The sequence below is a fragment of the Arachis ipaensis genome, chromosome B1 (genome assembly GCF_059453495.1).
Source record: "Arachis ipaensis isolate K30076 ecotype BB chromosome B1, ASM5945349v1, whole genome shotgun sequence".
Taxonomy (NCBI): domain Eukaryota; kingdom Viridiplantae; phylum Streptophyta; class Magnoliopsida; order Fabales; family Fabaceae; genus Arachis; species Arachis ipaensis.
The window spans coordinates 130,166,766-130,184,727 of NC_142436.1; the positions used below are offsets into that span (position 1 = coordinate 130,166,766).

The following is a 17,962-nucleotide window of genomic DNA, read 5'->3' on the forward strand; positions in this document are numbered from 1 at the left end:
CTCGGTTAATTTTGTGTATTGATTGTGACTATCTTTTGAATTTAATTTGATTAATGATCAATGGTTGGGTTTGGACTATACTTGTAACGTCAATCCTACTTTTAATGCGAAAATCTGAACCTATGCTTTTGGTCATTGTCACCCAGCCAAAAGGCCATGCCATCGTACTACCTCCTAGTGGTGTTTAAAACCGATCCAGACCGAACTAAACCGACCAACCGAATCAAAAAAATCGAAAACCGAATAAATCAAAAAAACATGTTTTGCTGTTTTTATTGCGGTTTGGTTCGGTTTTTGGTTCTGACAATGAAAACCCTAACCGAACAACCGAACCGGTAAGGTAAAAAAAACCCTAAAAAAAACAAGCCCATCCCACCCCCAAATGAATGTAACCTAGCCTACCCAGTAACCCCCAAGCCTCACCCCCAAATGAAGTACGAAACCTAGCCGCTCTCTCCCTAGGTCTCACAACCTCGCTCTCTGCACATCCCAACTGTGGCGAGGGACCGTTCCACCCATCACCTCGAGAGTTGTCAATGGTAGCTCCTAGTGGTACTGAAACTGATACTGTGATTAGAATCAAGAAATCCTAACTTGAGTCAATAGCATGCAGAAGGTGATAAAAAATTCCTAGCTTCGAATCAATGTTCCTTTGAATCACAATCTTCTTTCTATTATTTTCCCTCCTAATTTATGATATTCCATTTTTCGTCATTGAAGGGAGGAGGATCCGACACAAAAGTGACATGGGAGGACCAACAGAACATCAATAAGTTCAGAAGATTGAACAATCCCTTTCATGAGCTCGAGGATGAGATCAAAATCGCCAAGGTAACCATAATTTTGTGTTTCTTTTCATTTTTCTTTTTTATTTTTGTTTATTTAGCTCTGTTTTGAGTTTAGTTGTTAGTATATAAGTAGAATAATCACTCAAATGCATTCTTATAGTTTATAACTTGATGGTAGAAATGGATTGAAAGAACAAAAGAAATCATAGGATATGCATTGATTTACTTGTTTAGTTACAGGGTGGGGTTTTAGTTTATTCCTTAATCATCACTGTAATAAGTTAGGAGCTAGGACCTTGCAGAATAAACCATCATTTTGATCTTTAAAGATTGATTAATTTGCTCACAAAAATGGTCTCTCAATGACTAATAACTGTACTCCTAAAAGCTTGACGAGGAGAAACAATCTGTGGTTGCTCAGATGGCTGAACTGAAGAAGATTTTGTATGGGAAGTTCAAGGACTCTTTCATTTCATGTTTAGAGTATTTTCTTGCTTGAACTCTATTGTTCTCTTTATTATTAGAATGTATAACTAGATTAGAATATTTTTCTACTAGTCTTATATTATTATTATTATTATTGTTGTTCTAATTATATAATTGCATTTTTATTTCAGGTTGGTTTGCGTTAAGAAGTTTAGCTGTTTTGTTGGAGAAGACACCATAACTTGTTTATCTTTTAATGGAAACTTATTTTTATATTTAGTTGTGTTGACTATTGAATACCTTTTGTCGTTAAATTTCATTAGACCAAGACTTTGTTAGCTATTGTGTATTTGTTTTTGTTGATTTCAATGTTATAACTTTGTGAAATAGTATGGTAGTATTTTTTTTAATTGATTGAAAAAACCAAACAAACCAAACCAAACCAAACCGCAGTTTAAGTAGACGATCGAATTGAATGATTTTTCTCTCAAAAACTGAACCAAACCGTACCGCGAACACCCCTACTACCTCCACCTCCACAAATGCATGTTCCTCACGGAGAAGGGACATCGAGAAACCCCCAACCAAGATGGATCCAATCAGAAGTCCACCCACCATATGAAGAAGAACCTCCGTAGACACCGAAGATACTGGGATTAGTTCACGGACAACGAAAACGACTAGAACAACTCAAACAAGAAGCTGAACATCAACGGGAAGCAGAACGGGAGCTACAACGAGAGGTGAGACAACGAAGGGAGTTAGAAGAAAAGCTCTTACGACAGCAAGCCAATCTCCGAAAAAGAAGTACCAGAATGGATTAGGAGGAGAGTCCCCTCAGGGAGGAAGACCCGTTTGTAGAAGAGATCATGCGGGCTAAAGTTTCTAGGCATTTCAAAACTTCTGACATAGTTCTCTACGACAGAACCTCCGACCCAAGACACCACCGTAGCAACTTCAAAAGTCGGATGTACTTGGCTGACATCTTTGACGCCACCCATTGTAAAGCCTTCCCGACCACTTTAACCAAAGTGGCTATGAAATAGGTTGATAACCTACCCTAGGTCGTTAATCTATTTTGACGACCTGGCAAGGAAGTTTCTTACCCGATTCTCCATCCAGAAAGACAAGGTAAAGCATGTCTCGAGCTTATTAGGAGTCAAGTAGGAGGTTGGAGAAATGCTCTGAGATTACACGGAAAGATTCAACAAGGCATGCTTGGAGATCCAAAACTTGCCCACTGAGGGAGTAATAATAGGATTACTTAATGACCTTAAAGAAGGGTCATTATCTTAGTCCATATTCAAGCGACACCCGGCTTCCTTGTATGAGGTACAAAAGCGGACAAAAAAATACATCAACATGGAGGAGAACTGTCGACTACGAGAGCCACCTCTGAGACCTAGTCAAATGTTAAAAATATTTTTATTTAAAGAAATAGATGTTTAATAAAATAATTTTGTTAAGGACAAAATTATAAAAGAAGAAATTTTTTTCATGTAAGAGTTATTCCAAACTAAAGAATTGGATTCTATTCTATTAGTATATTAAAGTCATTCCCAACCATGGAATTGAATTTCAAATAAAAATGAATTCTTTTCTTAAAGAAAATAGAATTCTTTTCTTACACTCAAATACTTTCCAAACAAGCTCGAACGAAAAGTTATTACATGAAATTATGATATATTAAATTTTATTTTATATTTAATTAAATCGATTCAATTATAGTTTGAATTTGGTTAAACTATCATACTATAATGATTGGTTTATTGACCGGTTCAATTTTTGCATCTTTGACAATAACTAAAAATCTTGATTTAACTTTGTTTATACAAAATTTTATTAAATCTCTATTACATCAAATAATCTCTCATTTAAATTTTGTTATGATTTTAGCTGCTTGGCGAGTAACAAACAACTGAAACTAGTTCTCCCCGACAACTACACAAAATTATCTAGCCATTTCTTTTTCATTCTTTTGCAGTGAACGATTCCATTCTTCATCAATCAAGGTGCTCACACTTATGCTAGACACAGATCTCACTCTATCTTCTCTCTTCTCTTCATTTGCATTTTGATTCAGAATTAATAAAAAAATGTACTGTCTCAAACTTTACTGAGATCAATGTTATTTTACACAATGTAACATCTTAACGCATCAGAATTCATACACCTTTACTGAATCCTTCAAAATTCTCATACCTTATCCCTTTTTGTGTAAAGCTTTGAAAGAAAAAAAGATGGATCTGCCGTCAATGCTGTATAGCCAGCTCAAGGTTCGTGATTTCTATCAGATTTTGTGTTTCTTGACTTTGAATTTTCTTGGGTCACGATCAAAATCTATCCTTTCCATTTTTTTTTTGTGTGTTGTTGTTCTGTGAATGTGTTAACAGGCTGTAGAACCATTCTTCCTGTTAGTGGATCCTAATGTGATTGAATCAGAAGAACACATTATGAAGATGGCTAACCACACAAACACTATTACATCTAGGTATGATATTGTTATCAATTAAGGAACTTTTTCATCTTTTGGTTTCATGGGAAAAAGATTGAAGCTAATTTGATTGAAATTTAATAAGGAATAATTATAGTGCCTAAGTTGAATTATACAAAAATTTTCAGTAGTTCAATAAGTATAATCATGACAATCATCCTCGTGGGTTTGCAACTAGATTCTTTGCAGTATTTTGTGTGAAGTTATAAATTCCTTTTTCTTACCTAATACACATGATCTAACTTTGTGTCATTCAAAATGTTTTGCTATAATGACAACTACTTAAAATGCAGAACTCTTTTACTTATTGTTTCCCAGAATTGCATCTAGTATAAGAGTTTTTACTCATTACAGGCACTGTGGCTGAGATATTGAACCTATGTTTGCCACTGCCTCTTTATGCCATTTTTTCCTGGAAAACTCAGATATTTATTCAATATTTATCCTAGGTAGCTGATATAACACACTCACTGCAATAGCCTGCTGGAAAGAAGGTAGGTTTGTAGTTGGACTTTTTTAGTAGTTTGTATTTTGCAACACAACAGTTGTCTCATATAATTCTCTTTTTCTCCATGCATTCACACTCCATTTTCCCAGTATTTAACCATGTCATGTTATGTAAATGCATTATATGCGAAAGTGTTCCTTGTTTAATTTCAATAAGTGTATTATAGAGCAGAGTGCTATCTTTTGATTCATGATGTCAAAAGTTCATTGGCTTTTATGCGTTGTTGATTCATGAGGATCATTGTGTATTGGAGTACACCTACCTCATGTTACATTTCTTTTTTTATCATTTGAACACTGGAGTCACCCAAGATCTGTTTCTACTTTGAACCCAACTATCATACTAGATTTCTTTAGTTCCAGCTTTTAACATACTGCTTTCATGTCTAGTTAGATGGCGGAGGTGTTACAAGTGGAGGGCTTCGAGAACTAATACCTTGCATTGCAAAAACTGCAGTTGTTGTAGGAGTCGATGGAATTTCATGGAGGTATATATATTAGTACTATTTTTTTAGGGGGATATTATTGGGATTATAATTAAAAGAAAGTAGTTCAAGGTAAACTTTAAGTATTGTATTTAGTTTGTTCATCAAACAGCTTCTAAATGCCTTCTTGGTTCTTTAGGTACATGATGATCTACTAAATGCACATGTTGATCGTCCAACACAGTGGGTGTGTTGTTACTTATCAAAATCATTCAAATTTACAGGATATCATTTTGCCAACATTTACTTTTTCTTTGATGCTTCTGAATATTAATGAACTATATGCGTTATCTCCTTATTTGACAGCCTTTACACCACCTGGAGGAGTTACTTGAAGAGCTTGTAGCTATTATTGTAAGTTGTTTCTTGAAAGGCGAATTCTTTGGTGTAGAATGGGAGACAATTTCACACCTGTAGAAATGTGCTGGAATTAGTTGGTATGTGACAAGTGTCTAAGAAGGGGACAGTTTCTGGCAATGCACAGTGGAATCATCAGGAGTTTTTCCGGTGATGGGTTAAGTTAATAGTTTATTAATGTTAGAAAGTTCTGATTAATTAATGTGGGGTAATCAATGGACTTATTATAGGTGGGTTTTTTTTCTGTGCAAGGTTAGATGAATCAAATTTTTTGGACGGAATTAAACGGTTTTTACAAAACTATAATTAGTTTGTTATTTTTTGGACGTTGAGATAGAATATAATTTGTGAACATGTGTATATTTAAAGGCTTGATGTATACAATAAGTCAGTCAAAGAATATCTGACATATGTTTTTAGTAGATTTTGAGTTAAAAAATAGTATGTATAAAGTTTTTGTAATGTCATTTATGAGCAGTTTATTAGTTTTATTTTGTATAAACAAAATTTGAGTGTCTAATTTAAATAATTAGTGGTTAAAACGATTTTAATGAATGAAGTTGTAGTTGATAATGTATCTTCGAATGTGAGTAATTTGGATTTCCAAAATTAGGATTTAGGATTTGGGTTTAGGACTTATGGTTCAGGAATTAGGATTTTGCATTGTGAGTTAGGGTTAGAGTTAAAGGGATTCACAAAGATCATGAATACTAAACTGTATAATATGACACATGACAACAAAACTAATAACCGTAGACCATATATTATCATTTGTGAATCGAAAACATATAATCGTAAACCCTAAGTCCTAAAGCATAAACAATAATTTTGTTAAAGATAAACTGTGAATTCTATTCTGCAAACCATGAACCCAATAACCCAAATAATAAACACTAAATTGTAAATTGTAAATCGATATATATAAATCTGTAAACCCTAACACATAAATCATAATCTGTAAACCTTAATACATATATCATAAAACATAAATCTTATGCGTAAAATCCTAAATCCTAATTTCTAAATTTGTGAACTCTTTTTAGTGTTAGTTTAGTATTTAGAATTCGGGATTTAGGATCTAAAATTATATTCTATCATTTGTTGTGCGTGTTGTTCTCTTATGAAAAGTAGTTGTGTGGTTTATATTTTGATTTATGTGGCTATTGTAATTGAGTAGTATAATGAGTAATTAACGTAGGTAGTTAAATGTGTGTATTGTTTTATTTTATATAATGAATGTTATATATATTTTTATTTTCGTTTAATATTTTACATATATGGACCAGGCATATTATGTAGCAAAATTATTTAGGTGTGTGCACTTTCAAGTTCCAACTGCGAACCTCAAAGGGTTTTGTCAACCCGTATACAGTTATTGTCTAGGGGTCTATCAATCGTAGCAATGGAAATCCTTCGAAACCAACCAATTGAATTTTTTTCCTATTGAAATTTCCAATACATTTCTTTCCTTTTCTCCCGCATGTTTTTGTTCTAAATTCTGGTAACCACAAAGCCCACCAAATTTAGCCCTTGCAATTTATAAGAATCATTCCACTTATGCCAAAAAGCCTAATAAAATGAGACCCAACTAGAACTCATACTAATTATATATCCTTAGTCTAGTTAACACAAGATAATAATGTTTCCATGTCACGTGAAGTTAGTAGCAATTTCTGACTCGTGAGGAGAGTATTGCTATAACTTGTCACATCTGCTCTCTAAGTCACACACTTGCTGCACATTGCCAGCTCTATGCCATTTCTATACATGTAGAAGCCACAACACTTTCTACACGGGGGACTTTGTCTTCTTGAAACTCATGATTGTATTTTTGTCCCCTAATAAAAATGATGGTACTTGCAGCAGAAAGTATTGGCATCTAAGTCAAAAAATTATTTTATTAATGTATGATTTTGTATGCATCATGCTAATACAAAAAATCAATAGATTGAGGGAAGAACTTAAATTTGAATTCCCTTTTCATTTCCTATCTTTTATTGCATACTTTCTCTAACAAAAGAAATGGACAAGTAAAATTATTGAATATTTTCAAAGTGATTATTGTTTTTTATTTTTGTGTTGGGTATCCCTTATCTCCTAATTTTTATTATCCTTCTACTCATCTTGATGAAATTATTTTTTTATTAAAAAAGAAAATTGAAGCGATTATAAATTTATTTATCTTTTAGCAGGTGAAAGATTTTTTGTGTATTTTGTTTTGCATTTGAGTTCTGAACTTTTATATGTGATTAACTCTTCTAACATATTGTAGAGGGTAAACAAAGGGAAGAAAAAATTCAACATTTATCTCACACTATTTTGTGAATAGCAAGAATGGTAAGAAATTTTTCATACTTTTACTGATTTTGTTTTCTACTAATATAGATTATTAAGAATTTTTTCTTAATCCTTTCTCTCTTACTAATAAGAACTACTAAGAAGCAAGCAATAAAAAGTAACACATGTTTCTAAAAACATCAAAAAAGGATGTAGAAGCAAAGTTTTTACATATTGTCTAAAATATCCTACAAAAGAAATGTGCAAATTATTTATTTTATTGGTAGAGTAATCCATGATGTTACAAATTCAGATTCTCCAAACCAAATTGGGAGAAAACTTCAGGCACAAATCCAAACAAATTTTAAATTACCAAAGTCTTCTAGAAAAGCAACAAATTATCTAACATAAATACTCTAAACAACCACATTACTTGTTATATGTTTCATCTATTTTAGAGTGAAAATGCTTACATATTTTATTGTTTATACCAACGTAAATTCTGATTTTGTAGGTGATTATTTCTTGTTATTAAGAATATAATTATCTGAGGATTGGCCTTTATAAGATCAGATTGTTTTAAGGTTGAATGTATGATTATCTTTGCATCACATCACAAGTTCAAGCCCCTTATAAAGGAAAGCTTCTCCTGAAAGAGAGATTATTTGAAGTAGTGACACATCCAATTATCATTTGTCACAGATTCTATGTAGCCTTTCAAATCATTGCAATTTCTAAAAGCAATGTGGATCTAGAAAGTTATGTATTTTAATGTGTGATACTTTTTTTTTATATATACTAGGTTTCAAATTCTATAGTTAATTATATGCATGATTACTTTTAGCAATGCAAAACGCAGCTAGTTTCTCTTGAATCTTAATGGTGGGGTTTCACTTTCTGTAATGGCATTACGCATAAAAGGAATATAATTTTTGTGAACTTAAAACCCCTGAGGCTTTAACAATTGAAGGTTCATAACTTTTTTACTAGTAATGAGCCAATTATTGAGGCTTGGAATTTTAGTTGGTCATGGCCATGGAGGGTATTTGATTGTTCCGAGGCAGGAATAGGTGTTCATATGATGAATATATGTGCAAGGACAGATAGCAGATAGAGCGATGATACTTCTAATTTTTGTTTCTCATGGTTCTCTGAATTGTGTTTTTAGTTTGTGATTTTATGTGTTTACTTGTTCGGCTTTGTTTGTCGCAAGATTGATGGATTTTTTTCCGAAATAAATAAAAAATAATATTATTTCCTAAAACAAATTAGTCCAATTTTAAATACCACGGTACATTTTTTTGTAGTGTTAGGCAAGTTCAATGCACCGCCCACAAACTTCACCTTGACTTCGGCAAATAAAAGCATGGTTGGTAGAGAAACGAGCTCAATACCATTATTTTATTCTTCTTTTTGGTTCTCATGTTGACATCTTTTATCTACAATGTCTATCAATCAATTGTTATCCATTCATTATGATAGTGAAATAGTATATGATGAAGGTTCTATCATTTTTAAGTCTGAGCAACCAATAATTATGTACATGACACCGAAAGTCAATAGTCTAACAACGTTGAAGAATTTGATATTGCGTTCCGTTGGACTGCAACACACGACAAGAGAGAAAAAAGTTTATTACAAATATCCGACCGAAGTAGATGATAATTTGTTTTATAAAAGGTATATTAAAGTTGTCCTTGTTATGTTATTGTTATGTTTATTAGACCATGGTTCTGAGAAATTTTTCTATTGTTTTAAATTAGGTATCGATTACGTGACGACGTGGACGTACGTCTTATAAGGTCGTGGCACAATCGATGGGCAAATGTTCATCTGTTGGAATTATTCATGTTTTTAGTTGAGTTGGGTGGACGAGGATTATCTGTGAATATGGTTGATGATAGTCCGTTAAGTGGAGCTGTTAGAAGAAATATTAAAAGGATGATAGTTAATCTAAATATGCCAGCTAAAGGTAGTCAAGAGGGGTTAAATGTTGAACTTCCTAATGCTGACATGATACAAGATAATGTTGAAATTCATAAGGGTTCTACTATCAGGAATTCGAGGATGGATCGCTATGAAGTTAACCCCGATGACGGAGATGATGCTGATGATGAACCAACGAAAATTCCTGACGAGGGTAATGAGGAAGAAGAGATGAACTACTACGGTGATACACAAATCGCTCTGACACAGCATGCCATTTCTCGACCATAAGACTGGCCGGATCACTTCTCCAGGTTGAATCTGGATGCAATGACTTTGAATTGGTCATTTACCCATAGAGGCTTTGAAGAGTATCCAACTAATGAGTTCATGGTTAGACAACAATTTGAAAACAAGGAGGAAGTCATGTTAGCAGTTAAGAGGTATGGCATCAAGAAGGTTGTGGAATATAAAATATTGGATAGTGACCAGTTGAAGTATGATGTACAGTGTATCCGGTTCGGGCTCAATTGCTCTTGAAACATACGCATAGTGTATCGCTGAAAGCAAGAAAAATGGGAGGTTCAGAGAAACAGTGGTCCTCATACTTGTATGCAAACATCGATGAGCCTAGACCATCGTAGGTTAGATTCGAAGGTGATTGCTCAGTACATATTCAACATGGTCAAAGTAGATCCAACAATCAGCATAATTATTCTGCAAGGAGGTGTAGAGAATCACTTCGGTTACAAGGCATCGTACAGAAAGGTTTGACTTGCAAAGAAGAGTCATTGCTAGAATATATGGCGATTGGGAGGAGTCATACAACGAGCTTCCTCGTTGGTTATTCGTTATGCAGATGTACTTACCCGGTAAGATTCAATACATTGTGCTTAGTTATGTATAAAGTCTCCATCTACATATGCTAACTGTTTATAGGTATTTAGGTACTTGGGTGCAACTTGTGACACAGCCTTAGTCTGGTGCGACGAACTTGCCTAAAACTACAAAAAAAACGTATCGTGGTATTTAAAGTTGGAATAATTTGTTTAAGGAAATAATTTTTTTTATTTCGAAAAAAAATACCAAGATTGATTGTTTGTTTCTGTGTTTGTATTTTGTAGCTTTTTCTCACTGCCTATGCATGGGATGGTAGTAAGTGAGCGAAAAATAAACGAGCTTGTTTTGAAATCTATGAATAAAAATTCACTCAAGAATTAGAATTTTTTCCTTGTTTTGGAATAAGTAAAAAGGAATTATTTAAACTCATTTAAGAATTTTAATTCTCACTTTTTTCTCATTTACAAAGTAGACCAAAAAGGTTCTAATTTTAAAATCAATTCTCACATCAATTTAACTTAACATGTCAAATATAAAAAATATTCTTATTTAAATAAGTAGATGTTTAATAAAATAATTTTGTTAAGGACAAAGTTGTAAAAGAAGAAAATTTAACTCATGTAAGAGTTATTCCAAACTAAAGAATTAGATTCTATTCTATTAGTATATTAAAGTCATTCCAAACCATGGAATTGAATTTTAAATAGAAATGAATTCTTTTCTTACATTTAAATACTTTCCAAACAAGCTCGAAAAAAAAGTTATTATATGAACTTATGAAATATTAAATTTTATTTTATATTTAATTAAATCGGTTCGATTCTGGTTTGAATCTGGTTAGACTATTAGACTATTAAACCAGTCATTTGATTGGTTTATCGACCGGATCAATTTTTGTAACTTTGATAATATCTAAAATCTCGATTTAAATTTTTTGATACAATAAATTTTATTAAATCTCTATTACATCAAATATTCTCTCATTTAAATTTTGTTAAGATTTTAGCTGCTTAGCGAGTAACAAACAACTAAAACTAGTTCTCCCTCAACAACTACATAGAATTATCTAGCCATTTCTTTTTCACTTTTTGTAGTGAACGATTTCATTCTTCATCAATCAAGGTGCTCACTCTTACGCTTGACACAGATCTCACTCTATCTTCTCTCTTCTCTTCATCTGCGTTTAGATTCGGAATTAATAAAAAAGGTACTGTCTCAAACTTTACTGAGCTCGATGTTATTTTACACAATGTAGCATCTTAACGCATCAGAATTCATACACCTTTACTGAATCAATCAAAATTCTCATACTTTGTCCCTTTTTGTGTACAACTTTAAAAAAAGATGGAGCCACCGTCAATGCTGTATAGCCAGCTCAAGGTTCATGATTTCTATCAGATTTTGTGTTTCTTGACTATGAATTTTCTTGGGTCACGATCAAAATCTCCCCTTCCCTTTTTTTTTATGTGTTGTGGTTCTATGAATGTGTTAATAGGCTACAGAACTGGTCTTCCTATTAGCAGGTCCTAATGTGATTGAATCAGAGGAATACATTATGAAGTTGGCTAAGCACATAAAGACTATTACATCTGGTTATGATATTGTTCTCCGTTAAGGAACTTTTTCATCCTTTGGTTTCATGGGAAAAAAGATTGAAGCTAATTTGATTGAAATCCAATAGGAAATAATTGTAGTGCCTAAGTTGAATTATACAAAAGTTGTTAGTAGTTCGATAAGTATAATCACGACAATCATCCCCCATGGGTTTGCAGCTAAATTCTTTGTAGTATTTTGTGTGAAATTAAATTCCTTTTTCTTACCTAATACACATGATCTAACTTTGTGTCATTTAAAATGTTTTGCTATAATAACAACCACTTGAAATACGAAACTCTTTTACTTATTGTTTCCCAGAATTGCATCTAGTATCAGAGTTTTTACTCATTATAGGCATTGTGGGCTGAGATATTGAACCTATATAATTCTAAGAGTAATGTTGGTTAGTAAAACCAACATAACACTTGCTATGGATGAGAGAGAATTGACTTTCACATGACAAGGAATCAAAAATTAAACTTGTAAAATATAATGTCGGGAGATGGTTTGTATCTTTGTTGAAAGTTAACATCATCTAGAGTATGTGCGACTTTCAGAGTTGGCATCCCGTTAGTTTTCAAATCAAGCTTTGTTAAGGCTAATAGAACATCATCAAAATCTTTTGGTGGCCTAGGGATGGTTGAGGTGTTGAAGGTTATGATTCTATTACTTTTTATTATGATATATTGCTTTTGTCATTTGCATTTTGAGAATTATAGTAGGAACACTTGTTTGAAAAATAGTGTAATTGTCGAATTCCATATAATGGCAAAGCTATTTTGTTATAGTTGAACTATTTTTTCCTTATTTCATTTTGTTATGTTATAATTTCAGATACTTGAGAAGGTTAAAGTAGCATATGACCTCCCTATAGTGATAGATGTGCATGACTCTATCCAAGTAAGATGTTTTTATTTTAACTAAATTTAGCCTTCAGAAATTATACAAGTATTACAGTAATGTAATTATTTGGCATACCATCCAAGCTTGTCATAATGTTGTCTTTGATTTTGGATCATAATCTACCTTTAACAGCTTTATCTTTTCTTTGACAATGTAAAGTAGTCGGCAGAATTGTAGACATCATTCAAATAACAGCATTCTTATGCCGTCAAGTAAATATTCTTTACATTAAATTTTAGTATCAATTGGAAAGATATAAACTTAAGTAGATATGATCACATCAATTCTTTTTTTGTGTTTTGCCTCTGATGACAGACAGATCTTCTCGTTGTTGCAGCCAAAACTGGAAAAATTGTCCACATCAAGAAGGGCCAGTTTTGTGCTCCTTCCATGGGTATATTGTCCTGCTATGTTGCAACTTTTAATAATCAATAATTACTTAAGCTCGGTAAATATTCTCTGTCTTTTAGTATTCTCATGTTTTATAATGTTCATATAAATAGGTAATGGCAAATTCAGCAGAGAAGGTTCGGTTGGCTGGAAATCCTAATGTTATGGTTTGCGAGAGAGGAACTATGTTTGGATACAGTGAGTTATAACATCTTTAATGAGATCTTCTGTATGCTTTTGGATGATGTTACTCTTTGAAACCGTTCAATATCATGAATTGCTTTCTGTTTTCACATGTTCTAGTTTCATTTTAATCTTGTGTTCTTTTCACCTGTATGATTTAACATGCATTTAAGGTTTAACTTTGCTTAAAGAATGTCAGCACTACAATTGATTGTCCGCTATCATTCTATTTTCAAAACCCAGAATTGAGTAAATTCATTGAATTTTTATATAGATGATTTTATTGTCGATCCACGTAACCTGGAGTGGATGAGAGAAGCCAATTGCCCTATTGTAAGTCAATATTTGTTTTATTATATGTTTCTCTTTAAGATGAACTATTTGAATCTTTCTATGCTTTCTTATTCAATGGAAGGTTATAATATGTTAGGGAGAAAGGTATCTCCCTTCCTGAACCATTTATTTGATGATAGAATTACGCTTCATTAAATAGGATGAATCCATGTGAACACAATCAGCTAGACTAGTACATGTTAATATGTTCAAAGTTGCTTTAAAGACCAACTGTAAGCTTCATCACTTCCCTCTCTATATCTTAAAAGAAAGATTATTCCATAATTTCCCAAATTATTTTCTTTGACATAATTACATTACCTAACATGCACAGATGGCGCTCTCCAATCTTTCGTAATTTTTTTTCCACTTTTTCTGTTGATATTTTGTCAATGATACTGGAGTGTTTTGTTCACATCATCCCAAAGGAATAATATTATTGTATGTTCAATATGCGAATAAACTAAGAAGAAAATCAGACGGAATGCATTTGCCAATTTATGAGAATAAGATTGACTTCATTATTCTTTTTGCCGTAACTCTAGAGAACTACTCATTACATGGCCTTTTGCCATTATTCTAAAATTTGGGCCATGGTAAAGTTTCTTGCCACTGCCTCTTTATGCCATTTTCCCAGGAAAACTGAAATATTTATTCAATGTTTATCCCAGGTAGCTAATATAACACACATACTACAACAGCCTGCTAGAAAGAAGGCAGGTTTGTACTTGGACTTTTTCAGTAGTTTGTATTTTGCAACACAACAGTTGTCTCATATATTTCTCTTTTTCTCCGTGCATTCTTACTCCATGCGAAAGTGCTCCTTGTTTAATTTCAATAGTTGTATTATAGAGCAGAGTGCTCTCTTCAGATTCATGATGTCAAAAGTTCATTGGCTTCTATGCATTGTTGATTCATAAGGATCATTATGTATTGGAGTACACCTGCCTCATGTTATCTATCTTTTTTTTTCATTTGAACATTGGAGTCACACAAGATCTGTTTCTACTTTGAACCTAACTATCATATGAGATTTCTTTAGTTCCAGTTTTTAACATTCTGCTTTCAAGTCTAGTTGGATGGCGGAGGTGTTGCAAGTGGAGGTCTTCGAGAATTAATACCTTGCATTGTAAGAGCTGCAGTTGCTATAGGGGTGGATGGGATTTTCATGGAGGTATATATATTAGTTTTAATTTTTTAGGGGGATCTTATTGGAATTATTATTAAAAGAAAGAAGTTTAGGGTAAACTTTAAGGCTTATATTTAGTTTGTTCATCAAACAGCTTCTAAATGCTTTCTTGGTTCTTAAGGTACATGATGATCCATTGAGTGCACCTGTTGATGGTTCAACATAGTGGGTGAGTTGTTACTTATCAAAATCATTCAAATTTATAGGACATCATTTTGCCAACATTTACTTTTTCTGCAATGCTTCTGAATATTAATGAACTATATGCGTTATCTCCTTATTTGATAGCCTTTACGCCACTTGGAGGAGTTACTTGAAGAGCTTATAGCTATTGCTGTAAGTTATTTCTTGAAATGCAAATTCTTTGGTGTAGAATGTGAGACAATTTCACATCTGTAGAAATGCGCTGGAAGTAGTTGGTGTGTGACAAGTGTCTAAGAAGGGGACAGTTTCTAGCAGTGCACAATGGAATCATCTAGAGTTTTTCAGGTGATGGATTAAGTTAATAGTTTGTTAATGTTAGAAAGTTCTGAATAATTAATGTGGGGATAACAATGGGCTTATTATAGTGGGTCTTTTTTTTGCACAAGGTTAGATGAATCTGATTTTTTGGACGGAGTTAAATGGTTTTTACAAAAGTATAATTTGTTTGTTATTTTTTAGACGTTGAGATATAATAGGATTTGTGAACATGTGTATATTCAAAGGCTTGAGGTACACACTAAGTGGGTCAAAGAATATCTGACCTAGGTTTTTAGTAGTCTTTTAGTTGAAAAAAAAGTATGTATAAAGTTTTTGTAATGTAATTTATGAGCAGTTTATTAGTTTTATTTTGTATAAACAAAATTTGAGTGTCTAATTTAAATAATTAGTGGTTAAAACGATTTTAATGAATGAAGTTGTAGTTGATAATGTATCTTCGAATGTGAGTAATTTGGATTTCCAAAATTAGGATTTAGGATTTGGGTTTAGGACTTATGGTTCAGGAATTAGGATTTTGCATTGTGAGTTAGGGTTAGAGTTAAAGGGATTCACAAAGATCATGAATACTAAACTGTATAATATGACACATGACAACAAAACTAATAACCGTAGACCATATATTATCATTTGTGAATCGAAAACATATAATCGTAAACCCTAAGTCCTAAAGCATAAACAATAATTTTGTTAAAGATAAACTGTGAATTCTATTCTGCAAACCATGAACCCAATAACCTAAATAATAAACACTAAATTGTAAACTGTAAATCGATATACATAAATCTATAAACCCTAACACATAAATCATAATTTGTAAACCTTAATTCATATAACATAAAACATAAATCTTATGCGTAAAATACTAAATCCTAATTTCTAAATTTGTTAACTCTTTTTAGTATTAGTTTAGTATTTAGAATTCGGGATTTAGGATCTAAAATTATGTTGTATCATTTGTTGCACGTGTTGTTCTTTTATGAAAAGTAATTGTGTGGTTTATATTCCAATTTGTGTGACGATTGTAATTGAGTAGTATAATGAGTAATTAACGTAGGTAGTTAAACGTGTGTATTGTTTTATTTTATATAATGAATGTTATATATATTTTTATTTTCGTTTAATATTTTACATATATGGACCAGGCATATTATGTAGCAAAATTATTTAAGTGTGTGCACTTTCACATTCCAACTGCAAACCTCAAAGGGTTCTATCAACCCGTATACAGTTATTGTCTAGGGGTCTATCAATCGTAGCAATGGAAATCCTTTGAAACCAACCAATTGAATTTTTTTTTCCTATTGAAATTTCCAATACATTTCTTTCCCTTTTTCCCACATGTTTTTTTTCTAAATCCTGGTAACCACAAAGCCCACCAAATTTAGCTCTTGCAATTTAAAAGAATCATTCCACTTATGCCAAAAAGCCCAATAAAACGAGACCCAACTAGAACTCATACTAATTAAATATCCTAAGTCTAGTAAACACAAGATAATAATGTTTCCATGTCACATGAAGTTAGTAGCAATTTCTGACTCGTGAGGAGAGTATTGCTGTAACTTGTCACATCTGCTCTCTAAGTCACACACTGCTGCACATTGCCAGCTCCACGCCATTTCTATACATGTAGAAGCCATAACACTTTCTACACGGGGGACTTCGTCTTCTTAAAACTCATGATTGTATTTTTGTCCCCTAATAAAAATGATGGTACTTGCAACAGAAAGTATTAGCATCTAAGTCAAAAAAAATTATTTTATTAATGTATGATTTTGTATGCATCATGCTAATACAAAAAATCAATAGATTGTGGGAAGAACTTAAAATTTGAATTCCCTTTTCATTTTCTACTTTTTATTGCATACTTTCTCTAACAAAAGAAATGGACAAGTAAAATTATTGAATATTTTTAAAGTGATTATTGTTTTTTATTTTTGTATTGGGAATCCCTATCTCCTAATTTTTATTATTCTTCTACTAATCTTAATGAAATTATTTTTTTATTAAAAAAAATTGAAGCGATTACACATTTATTTATCTTTTAGCAGGTGAAAGATTTTTTGTGTATTTTGTTTTGCATTTGAGTTCTGAACTTTTATATGTGATTAACTCTTCTAACATATTGTAGAGGGTAAACAAAGGGAAGAAAATATTCAACATTGATCTCACACTATTTTGTGAATAGCAAGAATGGTAAGAAAATTTTCATACTTTTACTGATTTTGTTTTCTGCTAATATAGATTATTAAGAATCCTTTCTTAATCCTTTCTCTCTTACTAATAAGAACTACTAAGAAGCAAGCAATAAAAAGTAACACATGTTTCTAAAAACATCAAAAGGATGTAAAAGCAAAGTTTTTACATATTGTCTAAAATATCCTACAAAAGAAATGTGCAAATTATTTATTTTATTGGTAGAGCAATCCATGATGTTACAAATTCAGATTCTCCAAACCAAATTGTGAGAAAACTTCAGGCATAAATCCAAACAAGTTTCAAATTACCAAAGTCTTCTAACAAAGCAAAAAATTATCTAACATAAATACTCTAAACAACCACATTACTTGTTATATGTTTCATCTATTTTAGAGTGAAAATGCTTACATATTTTATTGTTTATACTAACATAAATTCTGATTTTGTAGGTGATGATTTCCTATTATTAAGAATATAATTCTCCGAAGATTGGCCTTTATAAGATCAGATTGTTTTAAGGTTGAATGTACGATTATCTTTGCACCACATCACAAGTTCAAGCCGCTTATAAAGGAAAGCTTCTCCTGAA

The 17,962-nt window shown here is 32.2% G+C and overlaps 1 pseudogene; it reads left to right on the top strand.

Moving 5' to 3' along the window:
- The first annotated feature begins 3,454 nt into the window (after nt 1-3,454).
- LOC107624689 (2-dehydro-3-deoxyphosphooctonate aldolase-like) lies at nt 3,455-17,362 on the top strand (annotated as a pseudogene).
- Nucleotides 17,363-17,962: the final 600 nt, after the last annotated feature.